This window comes from Kogia breviceps, chromosome 1 (genome assembly GCF_026419965.1).
Source record: "Kogia breviceps isolate mKogBre1 chromosome 1, mKogBre1 haplotype 1, whole genome shotgun sequence".
In the NCBI taxonomy this organism is placed as follows: Eukaryota; Metazoa; Chordata; class Mammalia; order Artiodactyla; family Physeteridae; genus Kogia; species Kogia breviceps.
In genome coordinates this window covers 143706386-143721511 of record NC_081310.1, presented here as the reverse complement: position 1 = coordinate 143721511, position 15126 = coordinate 143706386, and positions in this window count along the sequence as shown.

Sequence of the window (15126 nt, the reverse complement as noted above, 5' to 3'; positions counted from 1 at the left end):
AACATAGGCAGAACACTCTATGACATAAATCACAGCAAGATCCTTTTTGACTGACCTCCTAGAGAAATGGAAATAAAAACAAAAATAAACAAATGGGACCTAATGAAACTTAAAAACTTTTGCACAGCAAAGGAAACCATAAACAAGACGAAAAGACAACCCTCAGAATGCGAAAAAATATTTGCAAGTGAAGAAACTGACAAAGGATTAATCTCCAAAACTTACAAGCAGCTTGTGCAGCTCAATATCAAAAAAACAAACAACCCAATCCAAAAATGCACAGAAGACCTAAATAGACATTTCTCTAAAGAAGATATATAGATTGCCAACAAACAAATGAAAGGAGGCTCAACATCACTAATTATTAGAGAAATGCAAATCAAAACTACAATGAGAGGGGCTTCCCTGGTGGCGCAGTGGTTGAGAATCCGCCTGCCGATGCAGGAGACACGGGTTCGTGCCCCGGTCCGGGAAGATCCCACATGCTGCGGAGCGGCTGGGCCCGTGAGCCAGGGCCGCTGAGCCTGCGTGTCCGGAGCCTGTGCTCCGCAAAGGGAGAGGCCACAACAGTGAGAGGCCCACGTACCGCAAAAAAAAAAAAAAAAAAAAAAAAAACAAAACAAAACAAAAAACCTACAATGAGGTATCATCTCACACAGGTCAGAATGGCCATCATAAAAAAATCTACAAATAATAAATGCTGGAGAGGGTGTGGAGAAAAGAGAACTCTCTTGCACTGTTGGTGGGAATGTAAATTGATACAGCCACTATGGAGAACAGTATGGAGGTTCCTTAAAAAACTAAAAATAGAACTTCCATACGACCCAGCAATCCCACTACTGGGCATATACCCTGAGAAAACTATAATTCAAAAAGTCATGTACCACAATGTTCATTGCAGCTGTATTTACAATAGCCAGGACATGGAAGCAACCTAAGTGCCCATCAACAGATGAATGGATAAAGAAGATGTGGCACATATATACAATGGAATATTACTCAGCCATAAAAAGAAATGAAACTGAGTTATTTGTAGTGAGGTGGATGGACCTAGAGTTTGTCTTACAGAGTAAAGTAAGTCAGAAAGAGAAAAACGAATACCGTATGCTAACACATATATATGGAATCTATGAAAAAAATGGTGATGAAGAACCTAGGGGCAGGATGGGAGTAAAGACACAGACCTACTAGAGAATGGACTTGATGACATGGGGAGGGGGAAGGGTAAGCTGGGATGAAGTGAGAGAGTGGCATAGACTTATATATACTACCAAATGTAAAATAGATAGCTAGTGGGAAGCAGCCACATAGCACAGGGAGATCAGCTCCATGCTTTGTGACCACCTAGAGGGGTGGGATAGGGAGGGTGGGAGGGAGACCCAAGAGGGAGGAGACATGGAGATATAAGTATATGTATAGCTGATTCACTTTGTTATAAAGAAGAAACTAACACACCATTGTAAAGCAATTATACTCCAATAAAGATGTTAAAAAAAAAAAAAAAAGACACAGCTATTAGGTGACAGAGCTGGGCATGGGTCCAGTCCCTGCCCCAGTCTGGCCCCAGCATCTATGCTCTGAACTGTTAGGCTCTACCTTTGCAGGATGGTTTCTATGAAAAGAGGGAAAGAGAGGAGCCTACCATTCCTGTACCTGACACATCATCCTTATCGTATTCTTAAGGACCCTTAAGGGTCCTTAAATTCCTCTTAGGACAAGTTGGGGATATGCATAAATGCAATAAAATACATTTCTAAAAAATTGAAAATAAAATTGTTTAAGTCAAGTTTTTGATTTTTCTCTTCCTCCCATGACTGAGTAGCTACTAGGAGAATCCAGCTACAAAACAGGGAGTAGGCACCATTTTAAAACATTACTTCTAATAGATAATATCTATGGGATATCTCATGTAGCTGTCAGAATAACAGCCCTCCAAAGACGTCCATACTCCGACCACCAGAACCTGTGAATATTACCTTACATGGCAAAAGAGACTTTGCATATGTACTTAATTAAGTTAAGGACCTTGTGATGGGGAGTTATCCTGGTTGCTCTGAGTGGGCCCAATCTAACTGCAAGTGTCCTTAGAAGTGCAGAACATTCTCCAATTGTGGTCAGAGAGAGACATTCAATGATGGAAATAGGGTTAGGGACACACAACACTGCTGGCTTTGAAGATGGAGGAAGGGGCCACAAGTCACGGAATGTGGGCAGCCTCTAGAAGCTGCAGAAAGCAAGGAAATGTACTCTCCCGTAGAGCTTACAGAAGGGAAAGTAGCCCTGCCTGGACCTTGGTTTTAGCCCAGAGAGACCTGTGTGGGACTTCTGACTTAGGATGGTGTGTTTTGTGGGGTTTTTTTTCCAGTTTTACGTATATATTTTTTATTTTTCAGATTCTTTCCCATTATAGTTTATTACAAGATATTGAATATAATTCCCTGTGCTATACAATAGGTCCTTGTTGCTTATGTTTTATTTTATTTTTTTAGTTCTAATCTTTCTTAAATTTTATTTATTTTTTTATACAGCAGGTTCTTATTAGTCATCAATTTTATACACATCAGTGTATACATGTCAATCCCAATTGCACAATTCATCACACACACACCCCAGCCCCCCCACCACTTTCCCCCCTTGGTGTCCATACGTTTGTTCTCTACATCTGTGTCTCAATTTCTGCCCTGCAAACAGGTTCATCTGTACCATTTTTCTAGGTTCCACATATATGCGTTAATATAAGATATTTGTTTTTCTCTTTCTGACTTACTTCACTTTGTATGACAATCTCTAGATCCATTCATGTCTCAACAAATGATCCAATCTCGTTCCTTTTTATGGCTGAGTAATATTCCATTGTATATATGTACCACATCTTCTTTATCTATTCTTCTGTCGATGGGCATTTAGGTTGCTTCCATGACCTGGCTATTGTAAACAGAGCCATTGCTATGGTCCAGGTAAGAGACTCTGGTGGCTTGGACTAGGGTGGTGAAAGTGGAAGTAAAGAGAGGTGTGTGAACAAACCCAGAACACATTTTGAACTTATGACTGATAAGACTTGCTGATGGATTGGATTTATAGAATTAGGCAAAGAAAGTGACTTTTGGTTTTTTGGCTTGATCCACTGCATGTTGGTGATACCATTTATTTTGATGAGGGCACTCAAAATTATCCACTGTGCTTTCTTTGTTTATGAGGCATCTGGGGTAATTTGCCCTGGTATGAATAGTGCAAGACTGCTAATAAGACTATTCCTAATCTAAAATAGAAAATTAAACAAAAGAACAAAATAGTATTTAGTCAAAATACTCTAAGTGGGACAAATTTAAAGTTTTTAAACTATAAATAAACTATAAAATAAAATTTAAAAATAAGGCTATTTCTAGTTTGCATAATTTTATAGTACTATTTTTGGACAGGATTCCCACCAAAGAAGTTCCCCTTTCTCCCAAAACCTGTCATGGGCTAGGAAACCAAATACAAATGTTCATTAAAATCGCATGTAGGGCTTCCCTGGTGGCACAGTGGTTGGAGTCTGCCTGCCGATGCAGGGGACATGGGTTCATGCCCCAGTCCGGGAAGATCCCACATACCAAGGAGCAACTAAGCCCATGCACCACAACTACTGAGTCTGTGCTCTAGAGCCCATGAGCCACAACCACTGAGCCCACGTGCCACAACTACTGAAGCCTGCGTGCCTAGAGCCCGTGCTCCACAACAAGAGAAGCCACCACTTGCCACAACTAGAGAAAGCCTGAGCACAGCAACAAAGACCCAACGCAGCCAAAAATAAATAAATAAATAAAATAGATTCTTAAAAAAAAATTGCATGTAAAATAAGAGGAGATAGGGTCTGTTATACATCACTTTGCTCTATACCAGAAACTAACACAATATTGAAAATCAACTATACTTCAGTTTAAGAAGTTTCAAAAAGAGTAAACAGGGTCTGAATGAGGGAGGGGATGAAAAGTTTCCTATGAGTAAAAGATAAGCATTTTTTCCACTGGCTTTATGACAATGATTAAGATTGCTCAGAAGCCTTGTTTGCTTACTTATGGAGCCAAAGAGACTACTGAATAAGACTACTCTGGATAGATACGGAGTTACTGACTTCAGTTTTGATATGTCTATGAGTTGCCTGTCTGCCTTTCCCAGATGTCTTCTCTACCATCAGCTGAAAACTTGATCTCTGTGAGTAGGTTTGGTCCAACCATTGTGTCACACTTGCTGCTAGTTCAAAGCTGCTTATCTGTCCCAGTTTCAGTTACTGCATTTCTACCCTGTTATTATGACCTGATCTCCCACATGTACCTTGTTTCTGTATCTGTGCCTTTGCCTTATTCCCCTGAGTGCATGCCTTGATAACACGGTCTATGTAGAACTGTGACTGTAATTTTTCCTTTTCAGTTCTCATTCATGATGGAGCAGGCATTCTATTCCTGAACCAAGGAAACAGACTCTACTATATCTCTTACTACTAGCTAGCATGTTCTGAACATTTATTATGTGCCAAGCATTGTGATAAACACATTGTGATAAAAGCCTTGTGATCACACAATTCTGACAGCTATCCAATGAGTTATTTTTTTTTAAATGATGAAGCTGAAGCACAGAGAGAATATATAACTTTTTCTACTTTACACAGCTAGTTAGTGGATGATGGAGTAAGGATTAGGACCCAGAGTAACTGAAAAGTCCCTGACCTCATCACTATCCTGTAACTCAAGCCCCCTAGCTTGCTTGATCTGGGAATAACTTCCCTTCCTGTGTCCCTTCTGCCCCTTAGTTGATGTCTCTCTGTAGTGGATCCCAAACCCATGCTCCTTCACTGTCATGTGTCCCTGAAGTTCCTTTTCCATGTCAGATTATTTCATTAGGTACTTTAGATGACCAGAAGCCAATTCTATGGGGGAAATTTGTATTTTTATTTAGCTCCAGACTTTGTAGATACTGAGACAGCAGTTAATAGAGAGACAGCTCACTGTTTAACCGGCCCTATAAAGTAGGTGCTATTGTTACTATTTTTGAAAAGATAAAGGTACAGATCTTATAATTTGCTCAAGATCATGTAGGTATTTTATGCTGGGTCCTAGATTTCAACCCATGTCTGACTGATTTCAGTGTGTCCTCTTACTTAATTTCTGGGAAATGTCTCCTAAGTGAATCTAGTTTGGTACTCACAGGCTTCCTATTTTACATGCAGCATTGTGTTTCTATTTTATTTCCTTGTAAATAAATGTCCCTATATGAGCTTTTATGGTAATGGAAATTTTTTAAATGCAGCTTTCATCCTCTTGTCCACTCCCTTGAAATAGTAAAATTGATAAGTTGTTTTTCTTCATCTTATTTTGGAACACAGTTAATCTTTTTCTTATTTTGGATTTGTGCTTTTGAATGCTTATTTTGTCTGATGCTTGCCTTGGAATATTTTTTAATCTGAATATATTACTGTCTTAGTAAAGGGGAGCTTTCTCTTAATAAAACTGAGTAATGCAATTTCTATGATAACAATTGCTTAATTATTCCAAAATAAACACAATATATCATGTGTAATGCATCACTGAACAAATTTACCACATGAATGTTTGAAACCAAGAGAAAAATTTATAAAGGCCAATTTTATGGAAAACCTGAAAGGGTTTTGGAAATTTAAAGAAAAAAAGAAATCCTTTGGCCGCATTCTGAGTTGACCTGTAGCTGAAAGAGCCAGCTTCAGAGACATTAGTGGCTAAGGGGAAGCTTTAGATTCTGAACTTAACTCTACATGCATTTTTCAGACCCCTCCGGTGTAATTAGCCATGTTTTGTGCTGGGTGTGCAGAAAGTAGTAAGATACAACCCTTCAACTCAGAGTCTAGTAGAGGGTAGGTGGCCATGACAACACAAAAACAGTAACAACAACGACAACAATAATAGCAATATAGCATGATAAGTGTGCCAACAAAAGCATCTACAATTTGGATCCTGCTCCCTGGTGCTACCTCAGGCTTTTATGGATATATTTTCTAGTATCCTTTGACTTTGATTACTTTTTTGTAAAATGAAAATAAAAGACTTACTTTTAAGCCATTAAACTTAGATTAACTGGAAAGGACCATTTTTGTTAATTGATTTTTTGGATTGGCAAGAAATTGAATTTTCATCTTGTTACCTATTTCATTCACTGTAATTTTTTTACATCTCCAAAACATTTTTGTTGAGTCACTTCTACAGTAGTTCCCAAATTTAGTTATGTATAAGAACCTCTTCAGAGACCTGTTAAAAATAGACTCCTGGGACCCCAACCTCATCAGAGAGGTTTGGATTCATCAGGTCAAGACTAGGGCCCAGGAATCTGCCTTTTAAACAAACTGCCCAGGTAATTGTGACGCTGGTGGTTTGGGGGAGAACACAGCTCTGCATGTCACAGTAGTCTGCCAGTCCTGGGGCTAGTTTGCTCTTACTCTGATCCATTTTGCTCTGCATCCTGGAGAGCAGGCTGGTTTCCCAAGCTCCTGTCAAGTGGTTTCCAGCTGGTTCTGGCCAAGGGAGGCACTAGTGGGGACTGCAGGACAGGAGGAAGGAAGAAGCCTCTGCTTGCCTCCTGTGGAGTCTTTGGGAGAGGCTAAATGCCTTCTATGGCTCTAGTGTCTGCCAAACGAGAACAAGCCCACAATGAGCATTCCAGCTTCTACATGTATTCCTGGCTTCCAGGACCCAGTACTCCAGCCCCAGACTCTGGACGTCAAGGTCAGCTATTGATTCTGTTAACTTCTGTGTTGCCTCACTATAGCTGATGCTATCAATGCTCTGTCCACATCTCTAAGAATCCACTTACCATTTTAGTCGGCCAGCCTGACTTCCAAAGGTAAGCTCCTGCCTGTATCTTTGTTGGAGAGCTACCCCCAAGCAGCTGACACCCACTTGGTGTGTATAGCAGGCTGTAAGTGCCTAAGAATTAACATTTCCTCAGGAGATAGCCCTTAACCAATGACTGACTAGTGTAAATACCCCAGCTCCCCTACCCCTTGGTAAAGATAATTCTGAGATGTGTGTTTTGTGCTATTTTCTAGAGTGTCCATGTGGAATTAAGCTCCAGCTGCCCACTTTGGTATCTGGCTAAATAGATGCCCTTGTGGGCAAGTTGCCTTGCCTTCCTTTCCTGTAGCACTTCTCCGCATCTACCTATATTCCTTGCATTTTCCGATAAATTGCCTGCATTTGAATCTTGTCTCAGAGTCTGCTTCTTGGAAACCCAGACTAAGTTGCTCACTGTCCCTGGTTGGCTTCTCAGCTTCTTCTATCACTCATGTATCCAATTCCTGGCATTACAGTCCTTTTGTTTGAAAATCCTAGAGGGATTTTTCTTATCCTGGTTAGATTAAACTAGGTACTAGCTACAACAACTATTCAGATGAACAAGCATGATCTTTATCCCCAAGTGGCTCATCTGCTAAAAGGGAAGACAAACAAGCTTATAGAATAGCAACGTGTGAAGAGAGGTTGAAGACAAGATGGCAGAACAGAAGGACTTGAGCTCACCTTCTCTCACAAAAACACCAAAATCACACCTAACTGCTGAACAATGATCAACAAAAAAGACCGGAACCTAACTAAAAAGATATTATACATTCAAAGACAAAGAAGAAGCCACAATGAGTCAGTAGGAGGAGTGCATTCATGATATATTCAAATCCCATACCCACCAAGTGGGTGATCCACACACTGGAAAATAATTATATTGCAGACGTTCTCCCACAGGAGTGAGAGTTCTAGCCCTGCATCAGACTCCCTAGTCTGGGGGTCTGGAATCAGGAGCAGGAACCCCCAGAGCATTTGGCTTTGAAGGCCAGTGGGGCTTGATTGCAGGAATTCCACAGGACTGGGGGAAACAGAAACTCCATTCTTGGAGATCACATACAAGGTCTTGTGCACACCAGGACCCAGGGAAAAAGCAGTGACTTTGTAGGAGCCTGTACTAGACCCACCTGCTGGTCTTAGAGGGTCTCCTGCAGAAGTGGGGAGAGGCTGTGGCTCACTGTTGGGACAAGGACACTGATGGTGGAGGTACCAGGGAGTACTCATTGGCATGAGCTCTCCTGGAGGCTGCCATTTTGACACCAAGACCTGGCCCCACCGAACAGCCTGTAGACTCCAGTGCTAGGATGCCTCAGGCCACTACCAATCAGGAACACATCCCCACCAATCAGCAGGCAGGCTGCCTAAAGTCTTCCTAAACCCACAGCTGCCTCTAAATACACCACTTGATACAACCCTGCCCACCAGAGGGAAAAGACCCAGCTCCACCCACCAGAGGGAAGGCACCAGTCCCTCCCACAAGGAAGCCTGCACAAGCCTCTAGACCAGCCTCACCCACCAGGGGGGCAGACACCAGAATCAAGAGGAACTACAGTCCGACAGCCTGCAAAATGGAGACCACAACAGAAAGTTAGACAAACTGAGACAGCAGAGGAATATGTTCCAGACGAAGGAACAAGATAAAACCCCGGAAGAACAACTAAGTGAAGTGGAGATAGGGGATCTACCTAGAAAAGAATTCAGAGTAATGACAGTAAAGATGATGCAAGATCTCAGAAAAAGAATAGAGGCACAGACCAAGAAGACCCAAGAAATGTTTAACAAAGAGCTAGAGGATATAAAGAACAAAAACACAGAGTTGAACAATAAGTAAACTGAAATGAAAAATACACTCGAAGGAGTCAATAGCAGAATAAATGAGGCAGAAAAATGCATAAGTGAGCTGGAAGGCAGAATAGTGGAAATCACTTCTGTGAAACATGGTAAAGAAAAAAGAATGAAAAGAAATGAGGACAGTCTTAGAGACCTCTGGGACAACATTAAATGCACCAACATTCACATTATAGGGGTCCCAGAAAGAGAAGAGAGAGAGAGAAAGGGCCTGAGAAAATATTTGAAGAGATAATAGCTGAAAATTTCCCTAACATGGGAAAGGAAATAGTCACCCAAGTTCAGGAAGCACAGAGAATCCCATACAGGATAAAACCAAGATGGAACACGCCAAGACACATATTAATCAAATTGGCAAAAATTAAAGACAAAGAGAAAATATTAAAAGCAACAAGGGAAAAGCAACAAATAACATACAAGGGAATCCCCATAAGGTTGTCAGCTGATTTTTCATCAGAAACTCTGCAGGTCAGAAAGGAGTGGCACAATATATTTAAACTGATGGAAGGGAAAAACCTACAACCAAGAATACTCTACCCAGCAAGGCTCTCGTTCAGATTTGACAGAGAACTCAAAAGCTTTACAGACAAGCAAAAGCTAAGAGAATTCAGCACCACCAAACCAGCTTTACAAAAAATGCTAAAAGAACTTCTCTAGGTGGACAAGAAAAGGTCCCAACTAGAAAGAAGAAAATTACAGATGGGAAAGCTCACTGGTAACGGCAAACATACAGTAAAGGTAGGAAATAATCTACATACAAATATGATATCAAAACCAGCAATCATGAAAAGAGGAGGGTACAAATGCAGGATATTGGAAATGCATTTGAAATTAAGAGACCAGCAACTTAAAACAATCTTTTTTATATATAGACTGCTATATCAAAACCACATGGTAATTGTGAAACAAAAATCTACCCTAGATATACATACAAAAAAGAAAAAGAAATCCAAACACAACACTGAAAATAGTCATCAAATTATAAGAGAAGAGAACAAAAGAGGAAGGGGAGAATAAAGTCCTACAAAAACAAATCCAAAGCAATTAACAAAATGGCAATAAGAACATACATATTGGTAATTACCTTAAATGTAAACAGATTAAATGTTGCAACCAAAAGACACAGACTGGCTGAATGGATACAAAAGCAAGACCCGTATATATGCTGTCTACAAGGAGCCCACTTTGGATCTAGGGACACATACAGACTGAAAGTGAGGGGATGCAAAAAGGTATTCCATGCAAATGCAAATCAAAAGAAGCTAGAGTAGAAATAGTCATATCATATAAAATAGACTTTAAAATAAAGACTGTTACAAGAGGCAAAGAAGGACACTACATAATAATCGAGGTATCAATCCAAGAAGAAGATATAACAATTGTAATTATATATGCACCCAACATAGGAGCAGCTCAATACATAAGGCATATACTAACAGCCATAAAAGGAGAAATCGTGAGACGGCTTAAAGATGGCGGAAGAGTAAGACGCGGAGATCTCCTTCCTCCTCACAGAGACATCAGAAATACATCTACACGTGGAACTTCTCCTATAGAACACCCACCGAACACTGGCAGAAGACCTCAGACCTCCAAAAAGGCAAGAAACTCCCCACATATCTGGGTAGGGCAAAAGAAAAAAGAATAAACAGGGACAAAAGAATAGGGACGGGACCTACGCCAGTGGGAGGGAGCCGTGAAGGAGGAAAGAATCCCACACACTAGAGGCCCCTTCACGGGCGGAGACTGCGGGCGCCGGAGGGGGAAGCTCCGGAGCCACGGAGGACAGCTCAGCCACAGGGGTGCGGAGGGCAAAGCGGAGAGATTCCCGCAGAGGATCGGTGCCGACCGGCACTCACCAGCCCGAGAGGCTTGTCTGCTCGCCCGCCACGGGGCCGGGAGCTGAGGCTCGGGCTTCAGTCGGATCCCAACGAAAGGTCTGGAGTTGGCAGAGTGAAGACAGCTTGAAGGGGGCTAGTGCGCCACGGCTGGCCGGGAGGGAGTTCGGGAGAAGTCTGGAGCTGCCGAAGAGGCAAGAGACCTTTTCCTCCCTCTTTGCTGCCTGGGCGCGAGGAGAGGGGATTAAGCGTGCCGCTTAAAGGAGCCCCAGAAGCGGGCGTGGAGCTGCCGAAGAGACAAGAGACTTTTTCTTGCCTCTTTGCTTCCTCGGGTGTGAGGTGAGGGGATTAAGAGCACCACGTAGAGGAACGCCAGAAACGGGCGCGAGCCGCGACTGTCGGCACGGACAGTAGAGACGGGTGTCGGACACTAAGGTTGCTGCTGCCACCACCAAGAGGCCTGTGTGTGAGCACAGGTCACTCTCCACACCGGCCGTCCCGGGAGCCCGTGCAGTCCGCCACTGCCGGGGTCCCGGGATCCAGGGACAGCTTCCCCGGGAGAACGCACGGCGCGCCTTGGGCCTGTGCAGCGTCACGTCGGCCTCTGCCGCCGTGGACTCGCCCCGCCCCCGTGCCACTCCCTCCCCCCAGCCTGAGTGAGCTGGAGCCCCCGAATCAACTGTTCCTTTAACATCATCCTGTCTGAGCGAAGGGCAGTCGCCCTCGGACAACCTACACGCAGAGGCGGGACCAAGTCCAAAGCTGAACCCCAGGAGCTGTGCGAACAGAGAGGAGAGGGGGAGGTCTCTCCCAGCAGCCTCAGAAGCGGCGGATTAAAGCTCCACAATCAACTTTAAGTGCCCTGCATCTGTTGAAAACCTGAATAGACAACAAATCATCCCAAGTTGAGGAGGTGGACTTTGGGAGTAAGATATACTATTATTTTCCCCTTTTTTTCTTTTTGTGAGTGTGTATGTGTGTGCTGCTGTGTGAGATTTTGTCTGTATAGCTTTGCTTTCACCATTTGTCCTAGGGTTAGACCGACCCATTTTTGTTTTTTTTTTTTTTTTCTTAAAGGAAATTTTTCTTCTTAATAATTATTTTTTATTTTAATAACTATACTTTATACTACTCTGTCTTCTCCCTTTCTTTCTTCCTTTCTTCCTTCCTTTCTTCCCTCCTTCCCTCCTTTCTTCCTTCCTTCCCCCCTTCTTTCCTCCCTTCCTCTCTTCCTTCCTCCCTCTCTTCCTCTGCACCTTCCTTCCTTCCTTTCTTGCTTCCTTCCTTCATTTCTTCCTTCCATTCTTCCTTCCTTCCCTCCCTCCCTCCTTCCTTCCTTTTCTTTCCTTTCTATTTATTCTACCTTTCATTTTGAGCCGTATGGATTAAAGGTTCTTGGCGCCCCAGGCAGGCACCAGGGCGGTGTCCCTGAGGTGGGAGAACCAACCTCAAGACACTAGTCCACAAGAGACCTCCCAGCTCCACGTAATATCAGACGGCGAAAATCTCCCAGAGATCTCCATCTCAACACCAAGACCCAGCTTCACTCAAGGACCAGCAAAGAACAGTGCTGGACACCCTATCCCCAACAAAGAGCAAGACAGGTCTACAGCCCCATCCATTAGCAGAGAGGCTGCCTAAAATCATAATAAGGTTACCAACATCCCCAAACACACCACCAGACGAGGACCTGCCCACCAGAAAGACAAGATCCAGCCTCATCCACCAGAACAGAGGCACTAGTCCCCCCAACCAGGGAATCTACTAAACCCACTGAACCAACCTTAGCCACTGGGGACAGCCGCCAAAAACAACAGGAACTACGAACCTGCAGCGTGCAAAAAGGAGACCCCAAACACAGTAAGATAAGCGAAATGAGAAGACAGAAAAATACACAACAGATGAAGGAGCAAGATAAAAACACACCAGACCTAACAGATGAAGAGGTAATAGCCAATCTACCTGAAAGAGAATTTAGAATAATGATGGTGAAGATGATGCAAAATCTTGGAAATACAATAGACAATTTGCAAGAAACAGTTAACAGGGACCTAGAAGAAATAAAGAGGAAGCAAGAAACGATGAGCAACACAATAAATGAAATGAAAAATACTCTAGATGGGATCAATAGCAGAATAACTGAGGCAGAAGGACGGATAAGTGACCTGGAAGATAAAATAGTGGAAATAACTACTGCAGAGCAGAAGAAAGAAAAAAGAATGAAAAGAACTGAGGACAGTCTCAGAGACCTCTGGGACAACATTAAATGCACCAACATTCACATTATAGGGGTCCCAGAAGAAGAAGAGAAAAAGAAAGGGAATGAGAAAATATTTGAAGAGATTATAGTTGAAAACTTCCCTAATATAGGAAAGGAAATAGTCAATCAAGTCCAGGAAGCACAGAGAGTTCCATACAGGATAAACCCAAAGAGAAACACGCCAAGACACATAATAATCAAACTGTCAAAAATTAAATACAAAGAAAACATATTAAAAGCAGCAAGGGAAAAACAACAAATAACACACAAGGGAATCCCCATAAGATTAACATCTGATCTTTCAGCAGAAACTCTACAAGCCAGAAGGGAGTGGCAGGACATATTTAAAGTGATGAAGGAAAAAAACCTACAACCAAGATTACTCTACCCAGCAAGGATCTCATTCAGATTTGATGGAGAAATTAAAACCTTTACAGACAAGCAAAAGCTGAGAGAGTTCAGCACCACCAAACCAGCTCTACAACAAATCCTAAAGGAAGTTCTCTAGGCAAGAAACACAAGAGAAGGAAAAGACCTACAAGAACAACCCGAAACAATTAAGTAAATGGTAATAGGAACATACATATCGATAATTACCTTAAATGTAAATGGATTAAATGCTCCCACCAAAAGACACAGACTGGCTGAATGGATACAAAAACAAGACCCATATATATGCTGTCTACAAGAGACCCACTTCAGACCTAGGGACACATACAGACTGAAAGTGAGGGGATGGAAAAAGATATTCCATGCAAATGGAAACCAGAAGAAAGCTGGAGTAGCAATTCTCATATCAGACAAAATAGACTTTAAAATAAAGACTATTACAAGAGACAAAGAAGGACACTACATAATGATCAAGGGATCGATCCATGAAGAAGATATAACAATTGTAAATATTTATGCACCCAACATAGGAGCACCTCAATACATAAGGCAAATACTAACAGCCATAAAAGGGGAAATCGACAGTAACACAATTATAATGGGGGACTTTAACACCCAACTTTCACCAATGGACAGATCATCCAAAATGAAAATAAATAAGGAAACACAAGCTTTAAATGATACATTACACAAGATGGACTTAATTGATATTTATAGGACATTCCATCCAAAAACAACAGAATACACATTTTTCTCAAGTGCCCATGGAATATTCTCCAGGATTGATCATATATTGGGTCACAAATCTAGCCTTGGCAAATTTAAGAAAATTGAAATCGTATCAAGTATCTTTTCCGACCACAACGCTATGAAACTAGATATCAATTACAGGAAAAGATCTGTAAAAAATACAAACACATGGAGGCTAAACAATACACTACTTAATAACGAAGTGATCACTGAAGAAATCAAAGAGGAAATCGAAAAATACTTAGAAACAAATGACAATGGAGACACGACGACCCCAAACCTATGGGATACAGCAAAAGCAGTTCTAAGAGGCAAGTTTATAGCAATACAATCATACCTTAAGAAACAGGAAACATCTCGAATAAACAACCTAACTTTGCACTTAAAGCAATTAGACAAAGAAGAACAAAAAAACCCCAAATTTAGCAGAAGGAAAGAAATCATAAAGATCAGATCAGAAATAAATGAAAAAGAAGTGAAGGAAACAATAGCAAAGATCAATAAAACTAAAAGCTGGTTCTTTGAGAAGATAAATAAAATTGATAAACCATTAGCCAGACTCATCAAGAATAAAAGGGAGAAGACTCAAATCAATAGAATTGGAAATGAAAAAGGAGATGTAACAACTGACACTTCAGAAATACAAAAGATTATTAGAGATTACTACAAGCAACTGTATGCCAATAAAATGGACAACCTGGAAGAAATGGACAAATTCTTAGAAATGCACAACCTGCCGAGACTGAACCAGGAAGAAATAGAAAATATGAACAGACCAATCACAAGCACTGAAATTGAAACTGTGATTAAAAATCTTCCAGCAAACAAAAGCCCAGGACCAGATGGCTTCACAGGTGAATTCTATCAAACATTTAGAGAAGAGCTAACACCTATCCTTCTCAAACTCTTCCAACAAATAGCAGAGGGAGGAACACTCCCAAACTCATTCTATGAGGCCAACATCACCCTGATACCAAAACCAGACAAAGACATCACAAAGAAAGAAAACTACAGGCCAATATCACTGATGAACATAGATGCAAAAATCCTCAACAAAATATTAGCAAACAGAATCCAACAGCACATTAAAAGGATCATACACCATGATCAAGTGGGGTTTATCCCAGGAATGCAAGGATTCTTCAATATACACAAATCAATCAACGTGATACACCATATCAACAAACTGAAGGAGAAA